Here is a 14,325-nt window from a genome sequence, read left to right on the forward strand (position 1 = left end):
GTTTATCTGATGAGCAGGTGGCACCTTGTACGGCAGCCCCGCCCACAGTGTATGAATGTGTGTGAATGGTGAATGGTTCCTGTAGATGTAAAAGTGCTTTGAGCAGTTGTTAAGACTGGAAAAGCGCTATATAAATACAGCACATTCACATTTACATATTGACATTGTTGGTAAGCCATGTTTTCCTTTCTAAAATACCACTGTTCTCTCTCATTATGTCTGAAGGTTGAACCTGTATACACAGTATTATACATAGACATCAATTTTACATACAGGTTATGGCTTGAGGTTTACAGTCAAAACATCCTTTTATTTTAAATAATTCAACTGAACAGGTCTCCAACACACTTAATAGGACAGAATAAGGGTGCGACAAAATATCGATACGGCAATATATTGTTGTTCTTCTTCGTACAATACAATAGTCAAATATCAAAATTTAACGAAGATCATTAAAAGTTAAGGTGCTTTACACAGATTTCTCTCCTTCCAGCATTGTTACTTCATGGCTCCTCCAGGCGGCGCTCAACACATTAAACAACTAGCCAAAGAAGAAGAGGTTTTTCAACGATATGGCGGAGAGACGTTTGAGGAAAATAAATGTCCCAGCCACATTTAAGTCCAAAGTCCATTATAATTGCTCGATAGTTGTATAATTTTGATTTAAAGACTGAAAAACTATTGGGATTCCCACCCCTAGTAGAAAAAAATGTGACCATTTTTATTTTCTAAATTAGATGAACAGATTCTGAAAGCAGGCTTAGCGGATTGTAAATGTGAAAATAGTGCATTTGTGTCTGTTGTTCAGCCTACTTTTGATACATCTATTTATAAGTTACAACTTCCAACTTATCCACTGGCACCTGGTTCTCATTTATTTATCACCCTCCCCAGTTTTTAAATTCAGCTGCAACTTCAAAGGGGTAAAAAATATCTTAATTTACAATTTACTTGAGTTTCTCTTGACTCTGATGTGGGGTTTGTTTTCCCAACCTTGAGAAGTTCATCTCACTTTCATGTCTGGATACAACCGAGAACACACGTGAACAGTCTCTCCGCTCCAACACACCCTCCATCTTTTAATCCGCCCCTTCTCCTTCTACATAACCATGCGTTTGTTCTCATTTATCACTGTCTTGCTGGGGTTTTTCCTAATCTTTCTGCGATTCTCTATTCAAAAGCCTGATGCACAAATACTCCTTTGACCCTCCTTTGACACTGAAGGTGCGGTTCTCTGTTGCTGAGCATTCGCCGCCTGCTTACTCTCCGGTTTCCCCTGTTAATCTGGATCGACCCTGCCTTTACCTGTCTTTAGTCTTCACATCTGGGCTCGTATTGTTTCACTGTCCTTGTAAACAAAAAAACAACAATGTCTCTTGCTGTCGTTCACCACCGCCACCCTTCCTGCACTTGAGTGCTGTGCAGCCCTTTCGTACAATGCCGACTGCATCAATCGAAGCACTTCCAAAAAAGTGGTTTCAGGGTTGCCAGGCATGGCTTATCTGAAACAAATTGGCCAATTTTAGTCATTTGGGGAATTATCACCAGTGTCTCATGCACGCACACACAGACACTCTCAGCAGAAAGCTCTCATTGAACGCTCTTCCTCTCTTAGCATACACATTCACTCCTTTTCCAATGATTGAATCCACACTAAAAACCTTTTTTCCTCAACTGAACTCTCTCACACTCTTCCTCTTCCTTTATTCATCTATCCCAATCTCTCACACACACACATCTCTCTCTCTCTCACACACACACACACACACACACACACACACACACACACACACACAAATCTTTCTCTCTCTCGCTCTCTCACACACATATCTCACACATCTCTCTCTCTCGCTCTGTGCCAGTTTCATTAGACGACAGGTTTTCAGCGCTCTCCGGGTAGGAATTCACATGAGGCAGAAAAATGTGATGTCATTATTCAGTCTCCATTCTTTGGGTCTTGTAAACTGTCGGCTATGGATGAGTGAAAAATGATGGAGAGCTCAGGGGTGTGCGTGCGTGCGTGTGTGTGTGTGTGCGTGCGAAAAGGAGAGCGTCTAAGAGTGGGTTTCTCAGCAGGATTCAGAGGCCTGGCTGGAAGAGAAAGTTGTTCTTGAGAAAAGCACAGTGTTGGACTGAGTGGTTGCATTTCAAGCACTCCCTCTCTCAGATTTCCTTTCTAGCAGCCTCTGATTTTGCTTTAGCCCACGCCCCCTATTCCATTCAGTTTACTGTTGAGCTTCTTCTGATGATGCCCTCTACACAACCTTCTGCACTCTTTAAATGTTTGCCCCTTCCTTCTGCCTATATTCTGTAACATACAACACATAACTGTTGAGCACTATTTTCTTAATGCCTCGCTTAGTTGAGAATTACGTAATACTCCACAAGAAATCCAGTTTCCTTGGAGACTAGAAGAAAGTAGTTTGAAAGAGATATGTTCACAATTAGTTCTGTGCATTATCCACAACAACCGGGACATTGTTTCTTGAAAAAGATGCTGCCGTTGATTTTCTTAAATCTCATTTTCAGTGCTGACCAACTGAAATTCAAATCCATTCCGCTACATTGTTTCGGGTTTAAGTCTCACAGATGGATATTATGGATATGTGCACAATTAATCACAATTTCATTGAAATCGCAATATGGGCTAGTGCAATATCCAAATAGCAGAGTGGCGCAATGTTTGTTAAAGGTCTACATATCCTATCCTACAGAAAATCTCTTTGTTTGGTACAGAGATTCTCGCGGAAATCACACTATAATCATTTTAATTTTTATATATTAGTCAATGAAATGAGAATAATGATACAAACATGATCATTCCCTTCAATATCGTGAAAAATATAGCAGTCGCAATGTCAGTCAAAATCGCGATTAGATAGTTTCCTCATATTGAGCAGCCCTAAGTGTGAAAAAACCCTTTTTAGTAATTTGGGTGAATTGGCCCTTAAGATTGTTACAAAATATACCCCTTTCTAGCCGCCAACTCCCACATTTGGTTATGAAAGAGTGGTTATGAACATCCTCTGCACCAATAGCAACTCAACCATCATGCTTCTCTGCCAACTCAGCTGGTGCATGTTATTGTAAAAAAAAAAAACTATGTTAACACTGATATAACACGGACATTGTTTAAGGTATCTGTAGGAAAACATAATTAGCTGAAATACCATCCGTTCCCCAAAAATAGACAATTTTGCTCTCAAAATCACAAACGTGAATTATTATTTATAAACTTGGAAGGAACTTTCATCTAGAAGATTACCATGCTCTGTTATAACCAGCCCCAACCTTTTGGCCTTTGTTCCCCCATGTTAACCCGTGTCAGATTAAAGAAGCGTAACACTTGCTGTCACAGCCTGCTGCACAGTTTTGTAAAAACTTCATTGCAGGCTTCAACGCCATCTCCTCCCCCTCTGTTGCTCCAGGTCCACCGTGGCATTTCAGCCAGTTTTGAAATGAGCCCAGCAGCGATTAACAAAGTCAACCCCGGGCCGATTCCGACCAGTCTGGCTGGCAGTGGACAACTGGTTACCAACTTATTTGGTACCAGACTAAAACATCTGCTGTATTCTCTGTTTTCTGTCTCAGGGAGTTACTGATCAGTCCGGGCCTTCCACTCCACATGAGCTCCTCGACTAAACTCCAGCCTGAATGCCCCTGTGACACGTGTAGCTTATAAGTGTTTGTAAAGGAGGAGTTTGAGCATTAAAAGATCATCTCAACTTAGCTCTGAATTTCAGAGCCACATTTGGTAGGACTACATTATATACAATATGTCCAACTGAATAGCAGGGCCACAGGCCAAGCCGGGATTAGGCTGACTCACACGGCACAAATCCACAGGCTGTATGGACTAAATCCCTATAATACTCATATGATATTTCTACAGGGAAGCATATGGTGCATCTTCCATGGTAATATAGTTCACTGTAGAGTCTACCTTTAATATATAGTTGTGATAAACCTGGTGGCGCTGTTACCCTCTGGGTTTTTGCCTAGTTTATTGGACAGAACCGCTGCTCAAATGCAGAGTAAAGGAGTGCATGATTTCAGCTTTTACACTGTTTTCTTGTCACCAAAAAGCCAAAATACACCAAAATCACCAAAATAAATAAAAAGAATATCCAACAAAAACACAATTTGCAAATGTGATTCCAGATACATTTTAGTTATCACTTACACTGACGGCAAACCAGAGAAAAAGACAGACCGGCTAAACAAACGTGAAAAAGGAAAATGGGGTACCTTTGAGCAAGGCCTACGACGATATTATTCAACATCTTTCACCCTGAGTATCATTTTATTTTGGGTCCTTGTACTGTTCTATGTGTAAACATCTAAAAAGCACACAAAATGTTCTCTAAGTGTGAACCATTATTGTACATGGGAGATTTTAACGAGGTACAGATGCACTTCCATGAACTGAATATCATTTATTATTTCAATGCAACCATCTCCTACAATGACACAGTGAAAGCAAAAGAATACTTTTCATTATGAACATCATCGCTTTACCTCTTTATGGAAAAAAACAAACACAAAAGCCATCTAAATTAACCATCTGCCCAATTGTGACAGAGAACATGTGGGCTTTGAGCTGGTAACTGAAATAGTAATTGGCCTTCCTGTTTCCTTTTGTACACTGTGTTACTGCAATAGGTCTTTGAAATGTCCACATTGTGCTCCGCTCCCATGCAACAGGTCTGCTTAGATTAAAATATCTCGTGGGAGTTGTCAAAAGCAGATCTATGTAGCTGACAGATTAATAGAAAGAGTACCTCATCCCCACCACTAAGATGCCCTTGAGCAAGGCGCTTTAACCCAACCGCTCCGTGCCTGCAGCTCAGACTGTGGTTGTACCGGGCAGCTTCCAGGTATGAATGTGACTGGTCGCCGTTGCAAATGAGAATTTGTTTGAAATCAAATTACGTGGCTTAATATACATATATAAAACACACACACACACACACACACACACACACACACACACACACACACACACACAGTATAGTTTGTATACTTGATCAAAGTCCTTTTAGAGAAACAGTGAAAGTTGGACAAGATGCGGGTGCTGGACTGGAGAGGAGGAAATGAGTTTAGCTTGATGAAAAGGTCAGCAAGTCCTTCAAATCTAACAGTATACTACACAAGGTTGGCTGACTGGCATATTCAGAATTCATCAGTCAAACCCAAAATGTTAAAAACCAAGCTTCAAAATGTCTCACTGTTGTAGTCTAGCAACGCAAGTATAGACTGATTAAGGTGTTTTCTCCTTTTCCAACTTCCTCTCGTCTAATGTTCTATATGCTTATTCTCACTTTAACACGCCTATTTCTCTCTTCATGAGGATGTGATTCCTCTCTCTCTCACTCAAGTTTTTGGCTTTGGGCCAACTCACTCACTCACTCACTCACTCACAATCTGGTTTGTGTCATCATCTCTTCCGTTATCTTATATAACCACAGTGTGATTTTAAATCACAATGTTAAAAAACGTGTTTACATATTGGCAAGAAAGACATTTACAACACATTCGATTGAAAACTGTAATAACACTAACAGATGAGTTACTTTGTGACTTAACAGTGGAACAGTTCTGAATAAAGTCAGAATAAAGCCCACTAAATGACAACTGTCTGTCCACGCCAGACAGATGGTGCCATCTACTGATAAAGGATAATGTAGGGAAAATGTTGCCCTTAAAATTATATTTAATAAAAAATACCGTACGAAAAGTAACTCAAACAGGAACGTACCTGGAACGTACTATGACACCACCGTACTGTACGTGTGTTACATATTTAGAAACAACAACATGGCATTAAATGTGTATGCCACCCAGCCATGTTCTTCCACAGTGGTGTGAAATAAACAAGAAGCCGCAATTTCAATAGAAACCCAAATAGCCTCAGAGTAATGTAGAGCTGCATTGTGGGTAATGGTTCCATCATCTGGTCACACAAATGCTGAACAATAAAGAACCTAAAGTCTGTGGGTTAGGAATTTACAAGGTAATGTTTTTTATAAAATGTGCCCCTTTTTCTACTCTGTTTGAAGGGCTAATGCATGTTCCTGCCGTACTCCGCAGCGAGCAAATCCTCCTGTTTCTTCCTGTCCAATTTGGCACCGGCAGCCGTGCTGAAAGTTTAAGCTAAAAGGAAAGAGGGGAGGAAGGGAGGGCCAAGTCGAAGAGTTCTGAAGGAAACTCTGACGTCTTGTTGGGACCAGAATTCATTTCTCTCTTTAGTTTTTTTTTCTTGCACTCTAAATATGCCGACCAACATCTGCAGAGCTAGAAAAGAGTCTTCCCCATCCCAATTGGAGATATACCAATTACAGTTACCAGGAGCAGATCAGAACCCTCTGAGCCCCTCAGATCAATCTCAATCTGATGGCATGAAACATACCCTAAGAAAGAGAAATATGTCTAAGACATTTTAGAAGATATGGGTCTAACTTGTCTATCGGCATGTCACATTTTAGGATTATCTATATGTTTAAACTTTAATACTGCAATACGTGATGAATCTTGGATAACGAGTTTTGATTGATGGTTTACTGGATACTGAAAAAGGACTTTGCCATGAATTGACTGCTCTGTGCTATTTCACCATACTATGATCATCTTTTTAGCTGTACCCTGCAATACAGAAGAATGCTGCTCCACTCTGCATGGACCATCGACTCTTGACGATAATGAATTTTTACAGGGTACCTGTTTTTATTATTTTAGTCATTACACAGCGCTGAATTATCATAAATTTGTATGAGGCCTTTATTTGGATATTTGCAATCGGTACAACAGTATTCCTTAGACCCTTGATATGCATAAAGGAAAAATAAAAAATCTTAATGACAAATCCAAATGGTACCACTTTACTTGATGTCAAAATATTTATTAGTTACACTGTCAGAATGTTGTAATGACAGCAAGTCTTATCCATGATATTTTAATGCCAAATCAAAATGGTACCACTTTACTTGAGCTCTAAGAATCTATCTATTACACTGTCATAATAGCGCCATGACAACTAGTTTTGTGAAATATCCTGTCACATCTAAGTGTTAGAGTTGGTCTCAAATTTTGCACATCTAATTATAATAATCATTATGTCAACATGTCGTGAATACAAAAAAAGGTGGATTTTCTGTTAATGTCAAGTTGTCGTGACAGACATCCTCTGGTAATGTCATCCTGGTTAATGTCAAGTTGTCATTACAAAGACATCCCAAACAAATGTAATGCCAACTAGTCATGACCAAGACAACTTCTGGTAATGTCACTTTGATTAATGTCAAGTTGTCATAATCAAGACAACCCACACAATGTCAACTTGTCACAACGAAAACCGAATGACACTTAATGACAGAAGTCATAAACGTTTGACTTGTTTATAAGGTTTAAGGCACGTTCATGACACTGTCATGTCATAGGTATGACTGTATCATATCACAGTTATGTTGATACTGACAAGTAAAGTTAAAATGAAAGCTTTACTTTTGAGACAAACTGTTGTATGATATGGTTTTATCAACTCCCATGTGTGTAAAAAGAAAACATAAGGAGCTTTAGTCCTTACTTAAATCAACGGTAATTAAAAAAAAAAAGTATACATTAATGGAACTGGAAAGTGATTTGGATAAAAGCATCCAGCATGCTGTGTTCATGAATGCCAAGATAATCAATGAAGATGGCTCTAGGATTACTGTCTGCAGGTTATTTAATATCTTGCCTACACTTTATTTCAATATGGACTAATCTACTTGAGCTTGAGACAACTAGGACATCTTAGCTTTTACATTTTTTACTGCACTGCTGGTTTGCAAAAAAGCAGATCAACACCTCAGCGCTTCTGCAGACCCCATAATGTTTTCTCACTCCATCCTTCAACATGATAACTGCATTAAGAGCAATCGACTCTTACCATCCAACTCACTCCACCTTTGGCGTCATGTGTATTCACGTTCCTTCAGAATAGTGTCTGAATACTCAGGCCTGATTCATACTCTAACACCCACTTTGCAGAACTTCAGAAGGGGATTACAAACAGACAATGCACAAGAAAAACACCACAACCCAACTGAGGCCCCAGAAATCACAGAGACATGACTGGACAGAAAGGCGGTCCTGGGATTTCATGTTCATGCACATGCCATCGGGATGTTGTCCAGCTGAGCAGCAGAGAAGATGCTTTCAATACTCATTCTGTGCTAATTGAACCAAAATTAAACGTTCTACCATCCAGTAGACAGAATATCACTCACTTAGCTGTTTTGCGGTAAAATAACTGATTTGGCTATGTATAAGGTATTGTAATTGTATATGTATTATTATTTTTTAACTTATCATGCACGGTGTACCAGTGTATTCTATTGGTCAGTTCACATTGCAAATACATGGTGGTGTAAGACCATATAAAGGTATTTTTATGGCACTAGATTTGGACCCTGATGATTCTGGATTTCCTGACTCTGTAGCTACAAATAAATATGTTATTTTTGTTTCATTGGTCTTCAAACCTATGGATGCATTTCCATGGTGCCCGTATGCAACCCTTTTCCAGGATGCCATGCACTGTTTCGCCCTGGGAGCCATTCATGTGAAGACATGACCTAGATGCTGGAAAAAAAAAAAAAAAAAAAAGAGTAAAGCTACATGGCTGTGAGCAAGAGTGGACTTCTGACTTCACGGTTATAATGGTATCCACATGTACCCTGCAGAGATATTGCAAGAAGGAACAAATATCCAGTAGCTCTACAGAAGATTACACTCCTTGGTATCTATTGATTAGAAAAGCTGGAGAATCAAAGCAGTATTTGATCTGGTATTGTGGTTTTATGGGTTTCTGGATGAGTAAGGGTGTCACAATTTTGATTTTAAATCGAAATCGATCAAAATTAATAATCTTAGTCATCTTTAATATCAAACTAAAAAATTGAATAATCAATACTGCTACGCCCCCATTTCATGTCCGCTCGACATGTCAAGCGGGAAAAAAACATGTGTTGAAGTGCTACGAGTCACTCAACCTCCTCTAACACAGCTACAGCCAGTCAAAGAAAGCATGGCAACTGCAGATGCTGGAAACCCATCGACAGAACTTAAGCCCCCTCCTCTGTCGCTGAAGTGTGTTAAAGGAGAATTCCCGTCGATTTCAACACGTAGCTCTGTTGTTTGTACATTTGGAGTGCTGTCAGTAGAGAGAAAAGCAAAAACAATTGGTGCTGTCCACACAGTGTTATCCTCCTGCTAGCTTTAGCACCCAACAGGCTTAAACAGGGCAAGTTTAAAACACGTTATTAGCCTCTAAACATGTTCAAAATGTCATTACAAGTGCCTGCCCACGTGAAGTGATTCCTTCTAAGGGAACACGGCGAATCTGAGTTGTATTAATTCAGCCAGTGCACATACCTCTGTTTATTTCCTGTTTTCTGATTTAGTCCACACTAGTCAAAACATGCCTTTCTGTCACATCTACTGCAGTCAAATTCACTATGTTCAACAATTGCACATGGGTTGGCACTTGTAATGACATTTCAAGCATGTTTAGAGGCTAAAAAGAAGTATAAAACATGCCCTGTTTAAGCCTGTTGGGTGCTAACTCTAACAGGAGGATAACACGGTGTAGACAGCACCGATTGGTTTCATTTTTCTTTCTACTCACAGCACACCATATTTACAAACAACTGAGCTACGTGGTTAAGTACTTTGGATTTCCAGTGAGTTATGTTGACAATGTTCAACGTTGTTGACAAAAAAGCCAGTTTGCAAGCTCTGCGATGTGCGTGTACCATATTCTGTGTGTTTACCATTGCACATTAGCCTAGCAGCTAGCTTTATCTCAACAAAACCGCACAGTTGAATTTCAGCCTGCATGCACGTTTTGAAGCCTGAACAGAGCAGCTTATATTAGATATATTTGATATATTAGAGAGAGCAACAAGTTATCGGACTGCCGAGCCCTCTCTGCTCTCTGTCTGCTAAGACCGCTGTGCTGGCTCGATGGCGTTTTAAGCCCCTATCCAAACCTCGTCTTCAAGGCACCTCACCATGACCACTGCTTCAGACACCAAACTGTGTGGTACGAAGGGTCCGCCCTTAAGATAGTCGTTAAACCTTTTTTCTTTTCTTTACCTTAACAAATTGTGAAGTTTCCAATTGACTGAAGATATAAGTAGTCGTTACATTATGTTGTTAATAAATGTTATAAATTTGACAATGTAATGTTGTACATTGCGAACAAAGGTCAGATATTATATTACATACAAGTCTAATGTAAAAATGGCAAAGCAACCTCTGCTTGCAAAAAAAGGTAAAAATTTGAGAATCAAATCAAACTGTGACCTTGGTATTGAAAATATAATCAAATCGAGGATTTGGAGAATTGTGACACCCCTATGGATGAGGCATTATGCCAAACTGAGTCTGTATTCAGCTGCCTCCCTTCCACACCAAAACAGCTTTGGGAGATGATCAGAGAGAGGTAAATTCTTGCCCCAAAAGATAAAAACAATATTTCCGCTTTGATCCAATCGTCCATCGTCTCTATGGGCAACATGATTCACACACTTTGCGCACTGCCCGCACATTCTCACGCCAAGTTCATTTTTATACATCACGTTGTGTGCGTGAAAACCATGCATATGCAACGTTTACACAAGAGGCCCATGGTGTCTAAATCTCAGCCCAGTTTCAGGTCATCGCCATCGCCTCCTACCTAACAGGCCTCTAGCAACTGTATGCCTGAGGCAGGCTGAGCTATCATTTACTGTGAACATGTCCAACTGCCTGTGGGAGAAAGCCATGTGGCTGAGAAGTGAGAGATTCCCCACTTGCAAGTTTAAATTAAAATCATCCGACAGCAAGCTTTGGGGGAAAACCAATAAAGCAGAGAGTCACGGGCCGAGCGAGCGGGGCAGGCCTCAGCCTCACCAGTGGATTCCCTCGTGTGCAGACAAGATGAAATCTACTAAAATAGCTCCAATAAGGCCACTAAAAGCCACAATGAAGCCCATAGAGAGAAGCAACACGGGGAAACTGACAACACTGCAGATCCTCAATTATTGGCTGAAAAACATCTCTTAACTTCAAGGCATCCTCCAACCACTAAATAATAATCTGAGACAAAACAGTTTTTCCTAGTAAGCAAGCTTCTCTCTTTCTCTTCTATCATTTGTTATATTTACATTTGGTTACATTTTGGGCTGTAAATAATGAGAATTGTCATAACTGACTTAATTTTTTTGATTAATCAATGAATCATTCAGTCCAATCAAAGTACACAAAGATGTAAAACAGAGAAAAGCAGGACATCTTCACATTTGAGAACCCACAACGTTTTTTGCTCTACAAATTACTTAATAACATGATTTATCAATTATCAAAGTTGATATCATTAAATACACATTTTTGAGGCTCATGTAAAGAGAGACGCGTTTTATTCAAATTCAGGATGTATCTACAACCACATCTGAGTTTCATGCTTGATGTTATCTCGCCTAAACTACTATGACTCTTACAATGGGAGCAACCTTGGGTTTGTACACTGAGAGACAGTGGTGTGGACTTACGCTCACACTGAAGTCCTGATCAATGTAAAGTGACCTGCATCCCCTGAGAGCATTTTCTGGCAAACAGTGAGGAATGTGTTTAAAGATCTGAGCAAAGCGACATCAGCTGCCTGTGAAGGGCCGGCCTTTGCTTTGACTGATCCACAACTTCAGTAAGGGTCAAATGCTTTCAGTCTGAATCAATGGTGGCTGATGTTCCTCAAGCAATTACCCATGGGTATTTTTACACTGTGTGTGTGTGTGTGTGTGTGTGTGTGTGTGTGTGTGTGTGTGTGTGTGTGTGTGTGTGTGTGTGTGTGTGTGTGTGTGTGTGTGTGTGTGTGTGTGTGTGTGTGTGTGTGTGTGTGTGTTGGACAGAGGTTTGAATAGAGTTGTCCATCATCTGTGTGAATGGGCTAACCACTGAGGACAGAGTTACTAAGATCAAAGCCACAAGACACAAAAAGCATTAAGGCAACTGGCAGTGTGTGGTGATGGTTAGTTCAGTTCAGACATGTAGTTCATAAGGGCTGCAACTACAACAGTCTATTTTCATTAGTGATTAATAAAAACTTTCCTTGAAAGTGATAAAAGGCATTGATGATACTGTGTAGCCAACTGTACGGGACTCTCACGCCTGAAAACGCAGCGCAAAGTGGGGTTATGTTTCCCCAAATGTTTTTTTCTGCCATTTACTTGCAAGACAGGCAATATCAACATACTCTACTAAGCACCATAAAACCTCATATAAAAGCAGAGTCTCAATTAATCGTCTGTCTCTGGCCCAGTGCCAACGTGAGCTGCATGGCATATGAGATGTTTATAGAGTGTCCTTTCAATATAGTGCACCTCGTTATGATAGTTAGATTGTACATATTTAGACTGTTTGGTTATTGTTTTACGGAAACACAAGAGTATAATTTTTCTCAGATTTAACAACCAGCATAGTAAACATAAGTCCAAAAAAAGTGGCAGCATCATAACTTTGGAGCATCATGAAGTCTGAATAATTGCCGATTCCTCAATATTTAAATTCCACTAGTCCGTAAGGATCCACCGAAACATGTAAAAATGTCTCCCAGTTGTGAATGTTATGTTTTCTTTATTATCTCTTTTCACTGGATGGAATGTTAATGTCACCTTGGTGGAGACAAAATACATTTCCCTGCATTTCTCTGTTATTCAGTAGTGTAATTTAAATTATGGTTTCAATTTTTCCATTTGACAGTCCTTCAAATCACTGCTGAGTAAGAGTTCTGTGCAAAAATAATTGAAGCAGGGCTCTAACTAACTTCCGAAGGTTGTAAACTTATCTCTTTCGAAAGTAAATCCTTCTGCTTTTACCCCTTGTCAGCTTTTTCCCGTTGCAACTATAGATTAAGATTTGAACGAAAGAATAGATTTGAATGTTAAATTGCTAGCGGTTTCTGATTGGCTATTGTTAGTGTTTGTAAAACCTTTTTAAAGTTTGAATGTTACATATCTAGTTGTTCTGACTGGTTACCTAAATTTAAAATGATGTCAGGTTGCATTTTTTTTTTTTTTAAACACTTGTGAATATTTGATTCGCGTGGCTTTTTTTGATCCATGGAAAACTAATAAATATGTTGTGTTCTATTTGATGATACAAATTTTTGATAACAATATTAACAACAATAACAGGTCTAATATTATTAGTGGCAATCAGCCTACATCATATTTGATGAGGGGCGGATAGGGACCTGGATAATATATAGGGGGGGCGCTGGCCCAAAAAAGTTTGAGAACCGCTGGTTTAAAGACACATTTTTGTACATGCCATTTACATGGTGGTGCTATTGTTTCTACTTTTACTAAAGTAATATTACTGGAGATGATGCAGGTAGAGAACAACATCTAAGAAGCATTTTGGGCTTTATGTACTGCCATTTTATCCCTTTGTTTCTGTTGCTGTTCTGAAAATAATCCATTTCTTTGTCAATAACTCCATCTAATTGTGTGTGTGTGCGAGTGTGTAAAAGTGTTAGTGTGTGAGTGTAAGGTAGCTTGATGTGTTTGAACAGTGCTTTTCCTAACCCAGTTTGAACTGCATTTTCTTTTACAAGGCCATGTGTTATCCTCGCTTGAACCGCTCACCCTCGAGACAAAGGCTGTGTTTGTATCTGCACTCCACTCAGAAGGAAGAAGAAAAACAGAAAAAAAGACACCACCAGGCCAGGCAGTGAACTCAAGGTTATCTGAGCCTGTGGCCACAATGAGAGCCCTGGTCCTCTTGTTACCATTCTGGCCTCTCTTCTCCTCTTTGGACGGATTACGGCTGAGCTGTAAGGCGTGGACTTCGCCCTTTGGCTCTTTACCAACCTTACGGTAGGCATGTTTGATAGAGGCAAATTGTTTGCAAACTGCTGTATATGCAATGCTTGTGTCAGGCAGGAAGACTGCTCACTTCTAGCCAGACGCAGGACAATACTGTAGCAGCAAAAGGAGATCGTTCCACATTTCACTTTTCGTCTCGCTTGTGTTTCACTGGCCACCCTGTGACTAATAACCTGCAGTAGCCAGAATCCACCATAACAAGGAGGCAGGTGAAAGCACATACACAGACACACACAAAGACATGCTGCAGTGCAGATGAACAATCAGACACCCAAGAACGAATGGAAACACAAACAAACAGCATCCATCTACCATTTAGCAGTAGCAAATAAAATAACAGAAAGCCTCATAAGAAAGCCTCATAATCTCACACACACACACACACACACACACACACACACACACACACACACACACA

At 39.9% G+C, this 14,325-nt stretch overlaps 1 protein-coding gene and 1 long non-coding RNA gene across 2 annotated transcripts in view; one reads left to right on the top strand and one right to left on the bottom strand.

The window, feature by feature from the left end:
* Positions 1–14,325, bottom strand: part of man1a2 (mannosidase, alpha, class 1A, member 2) — a 151,946-nt gene that overhangs the window by 86,379 nt on the left and 51,242 nt on the right. The window lies entirely within an intron of this gene.
* LOC116689353 (uncharacterized) lies at positions 452–7,336 on the top strand. Its single transcript, XR_004331974.1, has 3 exons — positions 452–464; positions 7,074–7,076; positions 7,256–7,336. It is a non-coding gene; the product is annotated as an uncharacterized LOC116689353 (long non-coding RNA).

This window comes from Etheostoma spectabile, chromosome 5, assembly GCF_008692095.1.
Source record: "Etheostoma spectabile isolate EspeVRDwgs_2016 chromosome 5, UIUC_Espe_1.0, whole genome shotgun sequence".
NCBI lineage: Eukaryota > Metazoa > Chordata > Actinopteri > Perciformes > Percidae > Etheostoma > Etheostoma spectabile.